General features: G+C 37.7%; 1 protein-coding gene and 1 long non-coding RNA gene across 7 annotated transcripts in view; both read right to left on the bottom strand.

The window, feature by feature from the left end:
- OXR1 (oxidation resistance 1) overlaps nt 1–17984 on the bottom strand; it is a 302655-nt gene that overhangs the window by 271620 nt on the left and 13051 nt on the right. The gene's annotated exons all lie outside the window — the stretch shown is intronic.
- On the bottom strand, nt 7590–17978 carry LOC138684815 (uncharacterized). The gene is made up of 2 exons (XR_011324107.1): nt 16954–17978; nt 7590–8241 (listed from the first exon to the last, which is right to left on the bottom strand). It is a non-coding gene; the product is annotated as an uncharacterized lncRNA (long non-coding RNA).

Genomic DNA, 17984 nt, shown 5'->3' with positions numbered 1-17984 from the left:
AGGGAGGACGGCAGGAATCATAAGTAATTCCACAGAAATAGAGATGTAGAGATAAAACAAATTCCTGGGACCAAAGCAGATGAACTGCTATCTTTCCTGTACTCTTTTGCACTATTATGAAATGTAGTGGTACTGTAAGTGCAATTCAGTATTTCACAAGCATTGTATTTTCTAACAGATAAAAGCCCTCTCTCGTCAAAATACAATAATGTCAGCTAACTGTGATCAATGGCAGGGAACAGAATTATACAGACCTGAGTCTAGTCAGCCAAAATAAAGATAGAAACTTTTGGAGGATGAAGAAATAGAGATGAGCTTTGGCTGTAGCTATCTGGACTAATTTAAAAGGGAGTAGAGTGAGTACAACTCGGATAGACAAAGCAGAATATGTCAAGCACATGAATTTATTAGCTATCATCATAAAAAGAGGCATTACAATTTTATTTTGTAACTGATTACAGATGCTACAGACAACAACAGTAGTAGATTCATCTTCAAAATATATGGATTCTGTTTTTCACATTTCAACTTTTAAACTAATGCTACAATACTGATTTTCATTTTAACTACAGTTCCAGTGATAATTACTTATATCTAAAATTAAAGATGTCACTTAACTGTACAGAAGGATATAAAATAGTAATTTCAATATATCAATTTCTTATTAACTAGGCACTCAAGCAATTTCACTTAATCTAGTCCGTGATATTCAAAAGGAGGAAAATAAAAAGAGAATGACATTTACTCAAACCAACATGAAGGGTATTTATGCTTAGTCACTAGCTGGTTGAAGAATATATCCCAAGATAAGATAATGCAGATTTTCCTGACTGTATTACAAATGCTTCTTCTCAGACAGTTAACTTACTAAAAGTCTCCCTTAATCAGCTGGCATGTCTACCTATTTATATTCATATATTATCAACACCAGAAAAATCCCTTTCATTCATAATCACTGTGGGTGTCCCATTGCCATTCATTTAATGACATTAATGGTTTTTATCCTATCTTTTGAAAGCCATAAATACAGAAATGACAATACAAAATATTTACAATACCTTATTTTCCTTTCACAATTTATATATATCCAGTTTCGCTGTTTTCCACTTCTGCTCCTTTTCAAGAAGAAAGCTGACTATACAGTGAAGTTCTCAGATGGAATCAGATCTAAGAGTGCTGCAGACTATAGACTGTGCCACTCTCAAAACTTTTGGGCCAGATCGGTAAGAACGGGTGAACAGGTTTTTTATATCAAAGGTTACACTTCCAGTTTTGTAAATAACTAAAGTATTCCACTGCTTGGCACTATGCAGCTTTCATCCCACCAAGCACAGCTGAAGCTAGAGCGCATTTATCATAACAGACAAGGCTTATACATGATAGTGGCCCCTAAAGGTGATTCTTCATTAATTTCTCTCCCCTGGTCCTATTCTGATGAACACTGGCTCCAGTCACATTGTGACTTTCCACTTCTAAAGACCAACAGACCAAGCCCTACCATTTTCCTTTCCAAGCAGAACTAAATTCATGGTAAGTTGGGAAGTTACAAAATTAACTCTCACAGAAGAAACAATTCTTAGAAGACACATTAAATTATTTTACAAAGTTAGCAAAAACTAAAGAGAAGAAGACAGGATTACCCCAAAATTAAAAACATCCAAAGATGTTGTACTCAACTATGTTAAGGCTGTGTTTGGCAGACAGGTGGAACGAAGAATCAGTGGATCACAGGGATGTCAGAAATTTAGTGAACACAGAAGAGGGCTAAATGGCTAAAAGTGACCAGGAGACTACTTATTTTATACTCTTTGCCCAAAGCAAAATGAGATGTATTTAAGCCATTTCTAATACATATTGGCCTAACTATAACCTGTTCTTCAAAACCTCAAAGGATGGAGGTTGTACAATCTGAAATACAGCTTTGCTATTCTAAACATCCAAAATAATAATATTCTTTGCCACAACTCAAGCTCATTATTTGTTACTTTCCCAGCAGACACAGAGAACAATTCTTTACCCTCTTTCTCACAAAAGCATTTCACATATTTGAGCACTGTTCTCACGTCTCCCCAGTGTGTCTCTTTTTTAGGTCAAACATCCCTTTAGAATTCAGTATTTCCTAGAGGTCATCATGTTTTCTAGACTTCTGACCATCTTTCCTTGTTTTTTAAAATGTGGATGCCCAAAACTGGAGACAATATTCCATGCAGAACTGAGTAAAATAGGAATTACTTATTATCTTACATATGGCAACCCCGGTTCTATATTCCAGTTTGGTATTTCCTTTTTTCCTCCTCAGCAGTCTATATCAGTAGCTAACATTCAGTTTGCTGTTCTTCTCTCAGGTTTTTTTCCCTAGCTTTCCTGCACAGCTGCCTTGTGTTTTGTAAATTCTGGAAACTCAACAATATATCACACTTTTCAAAAATAATTTATTAATGTGTTCTGTGATTGCTTCAGCCAGCTTCCTATATATTTTAGTGTGAAAATCATTTAAGTTCACATGATTTAAGGTTTGACTAATAAATAAAAGTAATAAAATACCTAGTCAATCAGTCATCTGTAGGGTCACAGGGTCTTTGACATTAAAGCTAGAACAGGTAGTCTGAATGCATCATGTTTTACCCTCATCACCATGCTTGACTGTCAAGTACAGGAAATACTGCAATGCTGTTATACCTTTGCTGCCCTCAGGCTAAGAGCTGGTAAGAATAAACCAAGTTAGAGAATAAGAGATTGAGACAATTTTCCCATCTCTTACAGCTTCAGGTAAGCTCTGAAAGTCACCTAGAATTCAAGATGTTCCTGCTCATTTGTCTGATGTCTCCTTTTTTGTCTCTTAATTCTTCTAGCCTTGTTTACTTCCCCCCCCCTCCAAAAAAAACCCCAAAACAACAAAAACAGTCAGACCTAGACTGTCAGAACTTCATACTCTGCAACAGCAATGTAGCCTTTGACCAGAAAGGCAGCTAAAAGCAAGGTCTTACACAGTCCTGAGCTGATACAGGTTTGCCAAGACTCTGAACAGGTACCTATGTCATACTTATCTTACTCTAGCAGCTCTATAAGCATCAGTATAAGGAAGAGATTATGCATTTCATTTCTCCCTGTTCTTTTCCTTCCTATTTTTGTGCATTCATCTCATTTTTTTCTTCACAGACAGGATCTGGCTCACACAGTAGCAAGAAACAGTAATCACTTCAAGCTGTCCCAATGAACTTTCTCTCATTTCCCTGAAAGGAGAGTTAACAAAGAAGGTTACAAAAAAACCTGTCGGTAGCTTAAAAAGGTGGGAGAACATAATTGCTAATCTGAAAGTTTGTGTTAATGACAAGTTAGAATAAATTTGAGTAGAATAGAATAGATTATTTCAGTTGGAAGGGACCTACAACGATCATCTAGTCCAACTGCCTGACCAATTGTCCTGGTTTTGGCTGGGACAGTTAATTTTCTTTCTAGTAGCTAGTATAGTGTTGATAACACTGATGTTTTCAGTTGTTGCTAAGTAACGTTTAGCCTAAGTCAAGGATTTTTCAGCTTCTCATGCCCAGCCAGCAAGAAAGGTGGAGGGGCACAAGAAGTTGGGAGGGGACACAAGCCAGGGAGCTGACCCAAACTGGCCAAAGGGGTATTCCATACCATGTGATGCGACGTCCAGTATATAAACTGGGGGGAGTGGGACTGAGAGGAATGGCTGCTCGGGAACTAATTGGGCATCAGTCAGTGAGTGGTGAGCAACTGCATTGTGCATCACTTGTTTTGTATATTCCAATCCTTTTATTATTATTATTGTTAATTTTAATATTGTTATTATTATCACTATCAGTCTCTTCCTTTCTGTTCTATTAAACTGTTCTTATCTCAGCCCACGAGTTTTACCATTTTCTTTCCGATTCTCTCCCCCATCCCACTGGGTGGGGGTAAAGTGAGTGAGTGGCTGCATGGTGCTTAGCTGCTGGCTGGGGTTAAACCACAACACCAATTCAGGGCTGACCAGAAGTTAAAGCACGTTATTAAGGGTATTGTCCAAATGCCTCTTACACACTGACAGGCTTGAGGTATCAACCACCTCTCTAGGAAGCCTGTTCCAGTCTTTGACCACCCTCTCAGTAAGGAAATGCTTCCTAATATCAAGTCTGAACCTCCCCTGATGCAGCTTTGAGCCATTCCCACGTGTCCTATCACTGGACGCCAGGGAGAAGAGACCAGCACCTCCCTCTCCATTTCCCTTTCTCAGGAAGCTGTAGAGAGCAATGCGGTCGCCCCGCAGCCTGCTATTCTCCAAACTAGACAAGCCCCAAAGTCCTTAGCCGCTCCTCACAGGACATTCCTTCCAGCCCCTTCACCAGCTGTGTTCTCCTCTGGACGCATTCAAGCACCTTCACATCCGTCTTAAATTGTGGGGCCCAGAACTGCGCACAGTACTCAGGGTGAGGCCACAGCAACGCTGTGTACAGCGGGATAATCCCCTCTTTTGAGGGGCTGGTTGTGCTGTGTTTGATGCACCCCAGGACGCAGTTTGCCCTCTGGGCTGCCAGGACACACTGCTGACTCATACTGCACCTGCTGTCACCCCCAGGTCCCTTTCTGCAGGGCTGCTCTCCAGCCACTCCTCTCCCAGTTTATACTTGTGTCTGGCGTTACTCTGTCCCAGGTGCAGAATCCAGCATTTGTTCTTGTTAAATTTGTGATTAGTGAGATAGAAGATTGGACACCATGAGTTAAATTTGAGTATTAATACAATCCCTTCAAGTATATAAAAACACCTCTCAGACCATATATATTGTTAGAATGAACAGCCCATAAGGCTACTCATATCAAATAGTTTATTAATAAAAATTAAGAAATTTATTTTGGTATTTGAAACTATGTTCCAAGATAATTATGCATGGTATCTAACTCCTCCCAGCAGGAAGCAAAACATGGGAATTACAGATCTTCTATATAAACACTTTGAGCCTGCCTACTGCTTAAATGAAGGTTCCTTGATTCACCAAAGATGGTATGCCTATTGCTGGAAGAGGTTTATAGCATCACAGCAAAGAGATTACAAAAGGTCTAATCTGTGCAAAAATGTTGAAGGAAGTTTTAGTTTAATTTTAATAGACAGTCCATAATTTGTTGAAATTATTTCACTTCAGAAATGTCATGTTTCTTTTCAGAATTTTCCACATCAAAAAAGCAGGGAAGGAGCTTTGCATGTAGTTATTTTACTAGTGAAAATCTGACAAGGAATTTGATCCTCTTCTGAGATACAATACAAGAGTTGGAGAGATGTGTTTTTGCAGATATTGGTATGATACCTCACCGAATCTCTGTGGGGGTGGGGGGCGGTGGAATCTTTTTGCCAAAGGTACAAGATTTATGCTCTGAATGAAAGGGAAAAAAAACAAACAAAAACAAACAAACAAACAAAAAGACCCCAAACCCCACCTCATTTTAACTGTTTGGAAGGTTTTGGTAGTATCTCTTGGGTGGCCTTAGTGGGGGTAAAATGAAGGCTCAATCATGGGATCCATAGGTTACTACTACAAAAAATGCATAGTCCTCTATGCAGTGTGTGCCATTATCTTGATGTATGGTAGAAACAACCAAGGATCTCCAAAACCAAAGATTTTCCTTTAAGATGCAAATGACTATATCTGAAGTTCAAAGCTGTAATACCAACATGTTGCCCGTAGGACAGGTACAGATAAACATAACATGCATTAGTACTGAATTGTGTAAACTGACAGAAGTGCAGTGATCTGCTGGAGACTGAGAAACTTTATTTTGTAAGGGAAGAATAAAATCTCCAGGAAAATACTAGGTGCATCGCCCTTACTGAGATGCCTTATTACTTGTTAAATCACATTGGTAACCAGAATATGTAACAGTCTATAACTCAGTCTTAAGTTAAAACACCATCTGTGAGTACTGTAATTGCCCTGTGTCGTAAGAATGAACAACTCAACTGGCCCCTATTTTTCTCTCCTTTCCTTTTTTTTTTTTCTTTTCACTATTGTCATTCTATTGGAGTTTGGTTTTTTGGAGCTCACTAGTGGACTTATATGTAAGAGGAAAACAAAATAGCAAAGCTAGATTACTACGTGCTTATCTTCAGTTTAGGTCTCAAAATCTTAACTGTGACAGAAGGGTGCATTATCAACATTGAAATATAAATTTTCAGGAGAAGAAACTACAAGCTTTAGATTTCACCCTATTTATTTAATGCTTCTCTTTGCAAAGCTCGCTCTTGCCTCAAATCCATGTAAAACCAATCATTCGTCTCAAAATATTTGGAATGGATAGACTGAGAGGCACCTATTCAAATCTATCAAGTTACACCTTTTTTGCATGAGTCATTAGTCATAGGCTTGCACTTCCTCAAATGCTGGTAACTCATGAATGCCAATCACAGCACACCAGCTTAGAAGACAGTCCTCCGGCTTCCAGGTATGCCAAATACAGATGATTGTTCTGCAGCATTTTGGAGAGGGCTGCTCAGCTGCTAGCTAACCCTACCGAAGACCAAGTCACCGGCTGCCAAACTAGCTTCAAACATATGACCTGCAACTTCTTTTTTTTCTAGGATGTTTTTCAGGGAGAGGGTATCACAAGAGGTCAGACTCTCATATCTATTGGCTTTGGCATATCCTTGGGACTCTAAATGACAGCTACTAGAACAACTGAAAAATAATTCTTGTCAAGGATAATGTAGTTATTTCAGGTTTTGCAACCAGAATAAGCCTTTATTTTTGGATAATATGGGAAACTGATTAGAGATGGTTAGGAATATAGATAAAGCTAATGAATTTGGTGTACAGTCTCCTGGAGTGGGTCACATTCATCTGCTGAGACAGCTTCAAAGGACTCAGTTGAGAGTATCTCCTAAAAAAGTGCAAAAAAACCCACACTGGGAGCTGGGCCCAGGAAATCCCATTTGCAGAGATTCGAAAATCTTCAGCAAGCCAGAATACCAGGCAACATGCATGCAACCTGCAAATCCTGGCAAACCTAATTAAAAAGCTGAGACAATTACTCAATGTGCACAATTGAAATTGTTCATGCATCTCTTTCTTGGCCTTACTGCACATTATTCTAAATCAAAATTTATTACAAGTACTTAAGAATCTTTGGAAAACATCACTTTTTCCAGGTTCTAGATATAGGAACGTTCTGTTTTGACAACAGCATGCAGCCACTATCCTGTAAGAGCCTGCAGCTTCAATAAAGCCAGTCTTAACTACAGGTTTTGTGAGAAAAATATGAGCAATCAATAGGCCATCCTGCTTGCTTTCAACACCCTGAGGAATTAAATATGTCTGTTGCATATTAGAATCTGAAAGATTCAGAAACAACCCAGAAGCAGGAACAGGCAAAACCTTAGTGTATCTTTGTTTTAACAAAAACCTAGCACACCAACACCAAAGATCAGGAAATTATTGCTGTAGGATAATCAGATTGACCCTAGGATTTTTCCACCCTCAGTGTCCATCCTCCTTCTGTTGAGAAAAACAATGTTATAATAGTGTTCTTTTTATAAGAAAAAAAAAAATGTATTTAAAAAACCCAGCATTTGAAAACTAGAGAATGCAACAACAGCAAAAGAATTTTGCAAAATCTTTATAATCAGAATGCTACAGTTTGTGTCACAAAGTTTTCAAGACACCAGGAAAAACAGCAGTGAAACCAAAAGCTAAGTGTAAATTAAATAAAAATCAAGCATCAGACAACTAAAAGAGAAACAAATTTACCTTTAGAAATACTTTGAAATTCCAAATTCATCAAGAACTGATAGAACTACTGCTGCAGTACACAAGTCAGACACTAAAATACATTTTTTGAAGCCATGGGGAAAAAAAAATAAAAATCACCAAGCTGTGTAGAGAAGAATAAACATTTTTCCTCCACTCGTCCTAACTTGCAAACAATTTCTTCTTACCTGTTAGCAAAATGAATTGTGTTAGGTGGTTACTTTGTACACAACAATGAAGTGTAACACTTTTCCTAAGATTTTTTTCTTTATTTCACCAGCTAATAGTAATTAACAAAACTGAGGATCAATTTATTATTAAGATCTTTCATGTAGGTCTCCTGGGAGGCACAGTCAGCATCTCAGAAGTGAAGTCAGGAAGGATGTCATTGCCCTTGGGTAGCCAACATTCATCACAGTGGGCAGCCTTTATTGTCCACTGTGCTATAATAGTTTCTCAGTAGGGAAGACAGCATGTAGTAGCATGATGACGTGCAAGATAATGCCTAAAAACACAAAACTCTGTTTTAGAGAGAGATGGTTAGAAGTGAGGGTTTACAGCGGCAGTGGAAGGGAAGAAAGGCAGAATGACTTGGTTCTCTTTTTAGTCCTGAACGCTGGTAAACATTTTTCATTCTGTATCATGTTCAGGGAACCAAAAGAAGTTTCTTTCCATTATGTGTTTTTTATTTGGTCATTACTTGCTTACCTCTCTTCTACAGTTCTCTCCTGAATTCTGCCATTTATCACATCTTATTTCCCCAAAACAGGAACTGGATATACCCAGGAAACACCTAGGTCTTTAACATATTGCAAACTGTTTCCCACTTCCTTATATAATAGGCAGATCAAGCATCACTGTCACTGAATTTCTATTTTACTTATTTAAAATGGGTGGAGAATCTGAACTAGAGTCAATCATAGTCATTAGAGTTAGTTGAGAAAAGACAATGAAAAGGTTTACAGCCAGCAATTTCATACAGAAAAATGGGTCATTCAGATCCAAAGCTTTTCTATGAAGAGTGGGCAGCAGCAGAGTACATTAAGTCAAATTGGAACTGACCGCAAATTTTCCATCAGAGACACTAAGGCACTGTGTGTGTATGTGCGCGCACACATGCATGTGTGTGAAAAAGGTAGTGGTTTGCAAGATGGTTGTTTTCCTATTTCTCATCAAATCTCTTTCAGATTACATTGAATCAGATTTTGAAACTCAGTTTACAGATTTGGTCCTAATTTTTGTAAGTAGTTCCACTCACTTCAATGGACTCAGTTGTTATTTAGCATGAATTAAAATAGCAGCAGTTGGCATTCTACCACACTGAGTAAGGACAGATTTAGTGAAGGACTAAAACACCTGAAAGCAAGATCCAAAACACCTTCTTTGATGGTTTCACATCCAGAAGTCCCAGTAAGCTCTTCTAGTGAAGCAAGGCTACACTGCTGTCAGGAATGCAAGAGGCATGAAGCCAAGACAGCAAGTGAGTGGGAGACAGATGCTTCAGTTCCCTATAGAGCTACTCAATTATGCTTTACAGAGTATCTGTCCACTAATTGCAAGAAACAGTAAGCCAGGACATGATGTGCTGCATGCCACCTTTGCAGTGGTGAAATGCTTCCCAATATCAGGGCATAGTCTTTTTCTTTGGGAAGATGCAGGAGTCCAGAAAGTGTAAAGATATACACCAGCTCCTGCAAGACTTTGGGAAACTTCACAAATCAGTGAATAAAATCAATTAAAATCTGTTCAGATAAAGATGTTACCTAGTCATCTGCTGTTTGGTCAGCCTCAGGTATACTTTTGGTTAAAAAAAAAGCAAGTGTAAATGGATTAATTCTCTATTAGTGGTGGGAATTGGCTGCAGCCAGCACTTCTGAATAACACATACTGACTAGCTACCTGTTTCTGGATTTGACATTTTTAAATCGTGAGGTGAAAAGGTCACATGAAAGGAAAACAACAGAGCAGCAGTTACATCCACAGTCACCATCACACTCTCACTCTGCAGCTACAACACACAGATCAAGTGCCGATACCCTGAATGGGTATGAAATATGAAAAGCCCTCCAGGCACCCAACTTCCCATACAAAATGCAACAGGAATACCATCACTGCACTGACAGACTGAAGCACTGTTGACACAAGTACAGACAGGATTGACAGGGCATGAAACTAGGTCTAGGAAAATGCAGAAAGATGTAGTCTGTGAAATCTGGCCCTATTTTCTTGAAAAAATGGAAACTGTATTACCCAAGCTGTCACTTTTTTGATCAGCTTAATCTCAGAAAGAAAAAGGCGTACGAGCAAACTTCTGAGGATGAGAAGTCTCATATTACCACTACGCAACTTCTGTTTGGTGCCTTCTGTGTGAGAAAGGGAAGATACAAGCCACTGGATTGAAAAATATCATTGCTGTGGCACGTAAAATATTAATCATTTTAATTCTTTTCAAGTACCTTATTAGAAAACAAATCTACTTGATGTTGCTTCAGTCTTGCAGATGTTTTGCTTTCAAGCAATTATACTGTAGTCATATTGCCTCTCAAAACAGTTTCTAATGAGAAACCCAATTAACATTCAGCACTCTAAAGAGGTAGAATTTAAGAGTTTGGTGTTCATCTTTTCTTAGCCAGCTAAATGATGAACGCAATTTATTTTGCATAATAAAAACAAGAATAGAAAGTAATAGAAAGAGACAACAGGTCCAGCAGGGGAACCCTTAAATACAGCTTGTTATTAATCAATTTATTTCACACAGTGGTCTCTAAGCAGCACAAGTGTTTGTGTACTGTGTGCCCATAAAAATAATAGGAGTCAAAAACTGGATGCTCTAATTCTTAAAGGATGTCACTCACTGAGGATTAAAAGCATTGCATAAGAACACTAAAACAGCACTAGGTCTTCAGCTATGAGATAATGCAGTTATTTGAGAAATATATGGCAGAAAGATCTGGCTTCCATTTTTATTTGTGCAATTTAGGTAATGGGGAAAATCTATTATGCTCTTCTAAAGCTATAGTGATGAAGCACACGCCCAATGAACAAGGTCAACAACTGTATCTGTTTACAAACAGTCAGATTATGAATCTGCTAACTTGCGATCCTGAAAGCTCCTTACCGAGTCAGATTAACGTGGAGTTTCTGTTTATCATCCTGACATAGCTGAAGAACCTCATGTCCAAAGAATACAAACAGCTCCCTGTTTTCAACACTAAATTTCAGTAAAAGCTCTCTGCCTATTTCCTGAATTTACAGTAAAATGTGTACAATATTGCCAAACAAACTATATAGAAGTTACAACTCATCTATCCAGGTATATCAACTGCAATCTCATCTGTTGGCAAGATGGATTTCAAAAGGTTGAAAATGTAGTTATTGTATTTTATCAGTAACTTATACCTACAGCACATGTATGTATGCAAACCAGAATTAAAACCCCCTTTGTGCAGCAATGAATGAACTGAACAGAACCCTCATGTTTAAATGCTTAAATTTAGTGGGGCACATACTCTACTTATGGGGTCTTATGGTGATTTTCATTTTAAGTGGCTCAGGACTAAGTATATGTAGCAAATTGTAGTGAGACAAGCATATTGCCTGGATAGCCCCATCTGTCACCCTACCACAGGGTATTGCAATGGGCCTGCCCTTTTGGAATATTTGCTTCCATCAGGAACCCCATTCTGCAGTGAATACTGTTTTTCACAACTCTGAATGTGGTATATAGAACTGACATCCTTCCTTTCACTATGATTAAAATTAAAAGGGCAGAAGATGATTGAAATGAAACACTCAGTACCTATACATAAACAGAACTTGAGAAAAATGTTAGTTTACGTTTTTTTTAATAAAGTAAATATTAATTACTCTTTCTAAGCCCTTAGTCTACCCCTGAGTCAGAGAATGCAAACCAATATTGTTCAAGTCATGCTGGTTTGTGAACACACACACACACACTCCCTATCTTGTCCCAAACAAGCAAGGGGGGGAGAAAAAAAAAAAATGAATTTCAGTACATATGAACCTTGGTTTTGGGTATGTTTAAAAAGATGAGCTACAGGAGAGCAAAATGGCCCAGATGGCAAGCAATGGGTACCTGCATGCAATCTGCAACCATGGTGTCAGAAGCATGCTCTGGGTGCACATCTTCTCCCGGAGACCCCTGCTAGCAGGCATCCCTGCCAGAAATTACAATCTCCCAAAAGGTGGGGTGGGGTAGGTGAACAAACTCTGAAAAATAGAAAGATTGCAGGAGCACACTGGATCATCTCCTCTGAGACTGGGAGGAAAGAGGGCAAGTCACTCAGAGTATCAGATTTTGTCTCTGATTAGGCTTATCCTTATATCTGCTTTATTTTTACTTCTATATGCCTATGACCTCACTATTGTATTTTGCAGCAGCCAAATGCAGGGAAAGGCTAGAGATAAGAAGAGATCATTCGTTCTGCATGAACACTCTTACCTTACCTTTTATTTTTTTCTAAACAGTTTACAAACAAAAATAAAATCTAAAACTAAAAACTGCAACTCATGAAGCTGTCTCTAAGATGCTGCTGAGGAACTTCTCTTTTTGCCTTATCTCAAGCATGCATTTTTCCCTAGTTTTCTTCCACATATGAAATTACGCTGCTGGGCTTTTTTGTTAATTAGAAACAAGGTCTCAAGACTAATCTAGCAACAACAGAAGAAACTATTCCCTCCAAGAATACTTCACACTTATTCTCTGTTATATGACAGGAATTTTAAATATTGGAAAAAATTGCTCACAAAAGGCTGACTTTAAATTACCTACTTTCAAACTCTGCATATGCAAGAGTGACACAATACTTCATCTGACAGTTAAACTGCAATTTTAAAAAAAATTTAAACCTTCCCATTCATATTAAACTATAATTTTTGAGTAGTATGTGCAATAGGATCTAAAGAATTTGCAAGAAATCTAGGTCAAAGCAATTTTTTTAATTAGACCTTATGAAAGAAAAAAATGTTAAGAAAACAGATGAATCCACTGAAGATGAACATGTTTGAGAGAGAGCCAAAGTCACAGACATGCTCAAGACACAGCATATATCAAATAGGACACAAAATGCTCCGAAAGTATATGGCCGTATCTAAATATAATAAGAAAGATTTCCACGGAAGTCACTCTTTATTTAATATACCACTGGTCAAATCAATCCCACTCCAAAACAAATAACTTCAAAACAAGCTACACCAGAATAACATTTTGGATTAATACCTTCTCCAGATGGAGTTTTCAACTTAATGAATAACAAGTAGCATGAAATCTTGCAGCCAAAATTATACCCACTCAAATCTGAACAGAGGAAGAAGCACAGAGATGAACAGAACCCTTAAGGCTGCACTAACCACCCTAAATACTTGCTTCTCCTAAAACATTCTTCATCCTAAGTACTTGGAAGGACATGGTGTAACAAATGACTCAAGATACTAACATCAGCCCATTCACTGAAAAACAGACTACAGAACTCCTAAAGAAATGTGGTATCACAAGGCCAGAGCTGGATCATAAAAACCTACCAAACTTCCTAACAAAAGCCTGTAAAATCAGTTCAGCACTTATCCTGTACATAGAAATTTGTTTCACTCAAAGAGAAAAAGCAGACCATTTTCACAGAAGGTAGCTTCTTGACTCATAAAACTGATGTCACATAAAACTGATGTCATAAAGTCATGCTCAAGAAAAAAATTAAACTGTGAAGCCAATTAAAATTCACCACTTCAGTAATGAAACAGCATGCAGGTTTACTTTGTCAAATGAGAGAGTCTGTAGAAAAAATATGAACCACACTGACAAGGAAGTAATTGAAGTAGAACTACAACATTTTCAAAAGGGAGGCGTAAGATTCACATTTCAGAACTCAGGAAATACAAGAACAAAACTGAAAAAATTCAAAAGCAGACTACATCAATTCAAAAAGGATCAATGTCAAATGTCTCATTGGAGAAATGTTGTTAGCATGCTTCTAGCATCTATCAATTTTGGGGCCAAACACCTAAGAATGACTCTTTGCTTTTAATTTTCCTATAACATGTACATAAACAAAAAAGAAGTTACAGTGATAGAACTGAGTTACCTGTACTGTCACTTACAAAACATGAAAACAAAAGTTGCCATTTTCAAACGTAGACTGAAAAATTAAGACACTGTCTTGGTTTCAGCTAGGATAGAGTTAATTTTCTTTCTAGTAGCTGGTATAGTGTTATGTTTTGGATTTAGTATGAGAAGAATGTTGATAACACACTGATGTTTTCAGTTGTTGCTAAGTAATGCTTAGTCTAAATTCAAGGATTTTTCAGCTTCTGAGGCCCAGCCAGCAAGAAGGCTGGAGAGGCACAAGAAGTTGGGAGGGGACACTGCCAGGGCAGCTGACACAAACTGGCCAAAAGGGTATTCCATACCATGTGATGTCATGCCCAGTACATAAACTGGGAGGAGTTGGCGAGGGAGGGGCGCAGATCACTGCTCAGGAACTAACAGGGCATCGGTCAGCAAGTGGTGAGCAATTGCATTGTGCATCACTTGTTTTGTATATTCCAATTCTTCTATTATTATTATTAGTGTCATTTTAATACTGTTATTATCATTATTAGTTTCTTCCTTTGTGTTCTATTAAACCGTTCTTATCTCAACCCATGAGTTTTACCTTCTTCCTTCCAATTCTCTCCCCCATCCCACTGGGTGGGGGGGAAGTGAGCAAGTGGCTGCGTGGAGCTTAGTTGCTCGCTGGGGTTAAACCACAATAGACACTGAGAGTATTTGTGAAGGCTGATTTTAAGAAAATAAGGTAATATGTCAAGTGGCTACTTCTCATCTATGGATAGAAAGACAAAGAGAGATACCTTCATAGGGCAATTCAAGACCAGAGGTCTAATTTAGCTATTAGCTAGCTAATGCAGCAATTAAATGATGGAGCCTTGTATATACTGTGCTCTGGCATGCAATTTTGTCTGATTTCAACAGCCCTAAACACACACAGCTCTTACTGGCTTCAGTAAAGGTCAAAGTACTTTTGAACTTCCAAAAAAATCAGTAGGAATTTAGCATTGCAGAAAACAAAGCGTAACAACAACTGAATTCAATTCCACTTCGGAATAGCTTCACCCCCAAGATCTACAACTGCAAAAAAGTATCAGCACAGACTCTCTATGCTGCTTTGGCCTTAGCATTGCAAGAGAGTAGCCAAAAATATGAATCTTTTATTGTGATATTTCTTTTGTTTTCTTTGTTTTCTAATTACATATTTAGGCATAAAACAGGAGCTAGACGCACCACACATATTCTTAAGCCATTATGTTTTGCTTTTACCGCTATGGATGCTACAAAAAATAGGGTTTTCTTATTTTGAAGATAATTTATGCCATAATACTTAAATCTTCTTAAAGCCCTAGTTTCTATCTGGTGAAGCTTTAAGTCCATTAAAAATTCAAAAGAGAAATAGTCTAATTCTTTTGATTTTTCAGAAAAGCTTGAAACTATGAACTCTTACTATTGCTTTCTGAACCTAACTATACTTTACTAATCATGTTTTTTGAGAACGATCCTTAAAAACTACTTGGGACTGAAAACAGCATGGAAACAGAGAAAGGAATGAAATAAACTTTGATGGATTCAGAGGCATTTGCATTATAAAATTAAAGTGCAAGAAGTGCTGAATGACAGCAAATGGTAATTGAAAAGACAGATCTCAGAGAGAGAAACCTCATGGGAAAACATCATGAAAATGGCAAGTACTTCAATTTTAAGATGGATCTGGGATTGTCTATTTGTGAGTGTTGGTAATACCCTAAAATCAACAAGAAGGAAGTTGTGAAACATATGGTGCCTGTATTCGAGCCTCCATTTGCAGAGTTTTAAGGTTTATAAATCCTCACATGGGACATTTCAGCTACAATAAAGAAGAACAAAACTGGACCTAATTATGCCTTTATTAACCAAGTCAATTATACAGTTAATCTTTTTCTAATTAAAACTTAGAACTGGTTTAACATTTTTCCTCACTTTTCTTCCTAAGAAACATGTATTTAATTGCTTCTTCATGTTCTAACTTTTTTTGCAAGTCATTATTAATATTGAAATTAAAATAATTTTATTTCTATATGAAAAACATCCAAAAAGATCAAATAATTCCTTATTTTTTATTATTAAATTCAACTCTCTACATAATGATATCAATAATAACAGTGCTGCTTGCTCAAGTGCTACTAAAATGACACTGGACATTCAGTCCACCATTTAGAAATCTGATTTTTAGGATTACAAGAGTAGAATTGAAATCAGGATTGAACAGAGACATCACTTATTTCCTACTTGTCCATTTCCACTTAAATAGCAGCTTAAAAATCCTTAATTATTCATTCCAAACTAGAAGAGATCACCTCCTTTTTTTCCACTTCGGTACAAAACTTTTTGACAGATACTCAATGAATGTCAGAAACCTGCCTGCTTTATGTTGCTGTTCTCAGCAGGTTAAAACAGGAGGTGACCAGTACGGGAACCCCCTAGATCTCATTAGCTGAGGAGGAAAGGAGTGGTGGAAGTCCAGAGGAGAGCCTGCCCACACGTGCTTCATCCTCAAGCTTAGCACCAGTTCTTTTTTTAGCCAGAAGGGGCTTATCTTATTACCCTTCTTAGCTGTGATCTCCACATAGAACCAGAGAACATCATCATCCCAGGAAGTACAGGCAGCACACAGGGAACAGGCAATTCAGACACTCTCTTGTGCCTCTCAAATGCCTAACAGGACTGTTGTTACAGTTCGGCTTTGTGTATCCCATTAATGTAAAATCATACCCCTTCCTTTCTCTTAATTCAGGTAAAATTGATACAGTGTAATAATTAACCCCACACCTACTTTTTTTTAAAAAACCCATACTGCTTTGTTGAACTACAGTTACAAGTCACTTGGTTTTCTGCCTAGCAGGATGCATGCACTAGTTTTTCACCATCATCTGATGCATAATTCAAGGTTTCTACATTTGTGCATAAATAGTTTCAGGTTATCACACCATGACCATTACAAGCAGTTTCCACATAATCTCAGACTGTCTGCATTATGCATTTTTCCCCACAATATTCAACTGTGGCACCTGCAAAGTGATTCACGGCATAAGAGGAGTGAGAGTGGCAGAGTATGTTCTTACCAAAATGAAAACTTCACCACTATCCCAACAGATATAGAAGGGCACAAATTACCTTTAGCACACTGCGAGTCCAAGCACGTATGGGGATGCTCAAGAACAACAGAGCCCTCTGACAGAAACAGAACACCAGCACATAATTGAAATAAAATTTCAACATTTGTCAGAGGTTATTTAAGTAACATTGGTGCAGCCTTACAAATTCTCTATTCATGTAGAAGACTCACTACCACTACTACAGCCTCATAAGAGATGCAGTTGCCTGCACCAATATAATTACGATAGCTTCTGAGTCACAGAGGAAAATCTGGCCCATGCTGATACATTATGCAGAGCATCTATAAAAATGACTGCTGATGGCATTAAGTAAGAACTATGACCATAGAATTGGAAACATTGTTATTGTCTCCATAATACTAAATTTATCCTTTGTATTACAAATATAGGGAAGTGAAAAAAATAAACACCTTAAAAAGATAATAAGCAACTCAACCACAAAAGATTCTACTGTCTACTCATTATTTTTATTCAGGTTGCTCAGTATATGAGCCAATGTCAACCAAAAGGTTTGAACTGTGAACTGCAATGTTTCAAGGTCATTCCTTTCCAAACATGAACAGGATTTTAGCAGGAATTAAATTAATTGGAAGAGAATGAAAGGGGTTTTTTTGCTCTGTTCCTGTAATCTGTTTATTTTACTGGCAAGCACAATAGAGCTACTTGAAATTTGCAAAACAAAGGAGTAACACAAAATACTACTGTGTAAAAACTTAATTTATGCAAGTTATTTTTCTCACCACATCTGGCTTGACACCCTGCACAGAACGAACACGAGACATTTGTTCCTATCTATCCTGCAATTAAAGTACTCAAAGACTTGTATCACAGAGCCAGTTGTCTCTTCCAGTGTCCTCTGACTGCTTCACTCACAGCAATACATTTGCACCCCTTCCTTCCATTGTGGTGAAGAGCATTTAGGTACCAGCCACATGTAAAAAAAAAAAAAAAAGTCATAAAATCAGTGGTGCTGCACCAGAAAAAGCCTTATGTGCTTTTAAAACGGATTAAGAAAAAAATACAAATTCA

The sequence above is a fragment of the Haliaeetus albicilla genome, chromosome 3 (assembly GCF_947461875.1).
Source record: "Haliaeetus albicilla chromosome 3, bHalAlb1.1, whole genome shotgun sequence".
NCBI lineage: Eukaryota > Metazoa > Chordata > Aves > Accipitriformes > Accipitridae > Haliaeetus > Haliaeetus albicilla.
The sequence above is the reverse complement of the archived record's forward strand: the minus strand, read 5'-3'. Positions and strand labels throughout refer to the sequence as shown.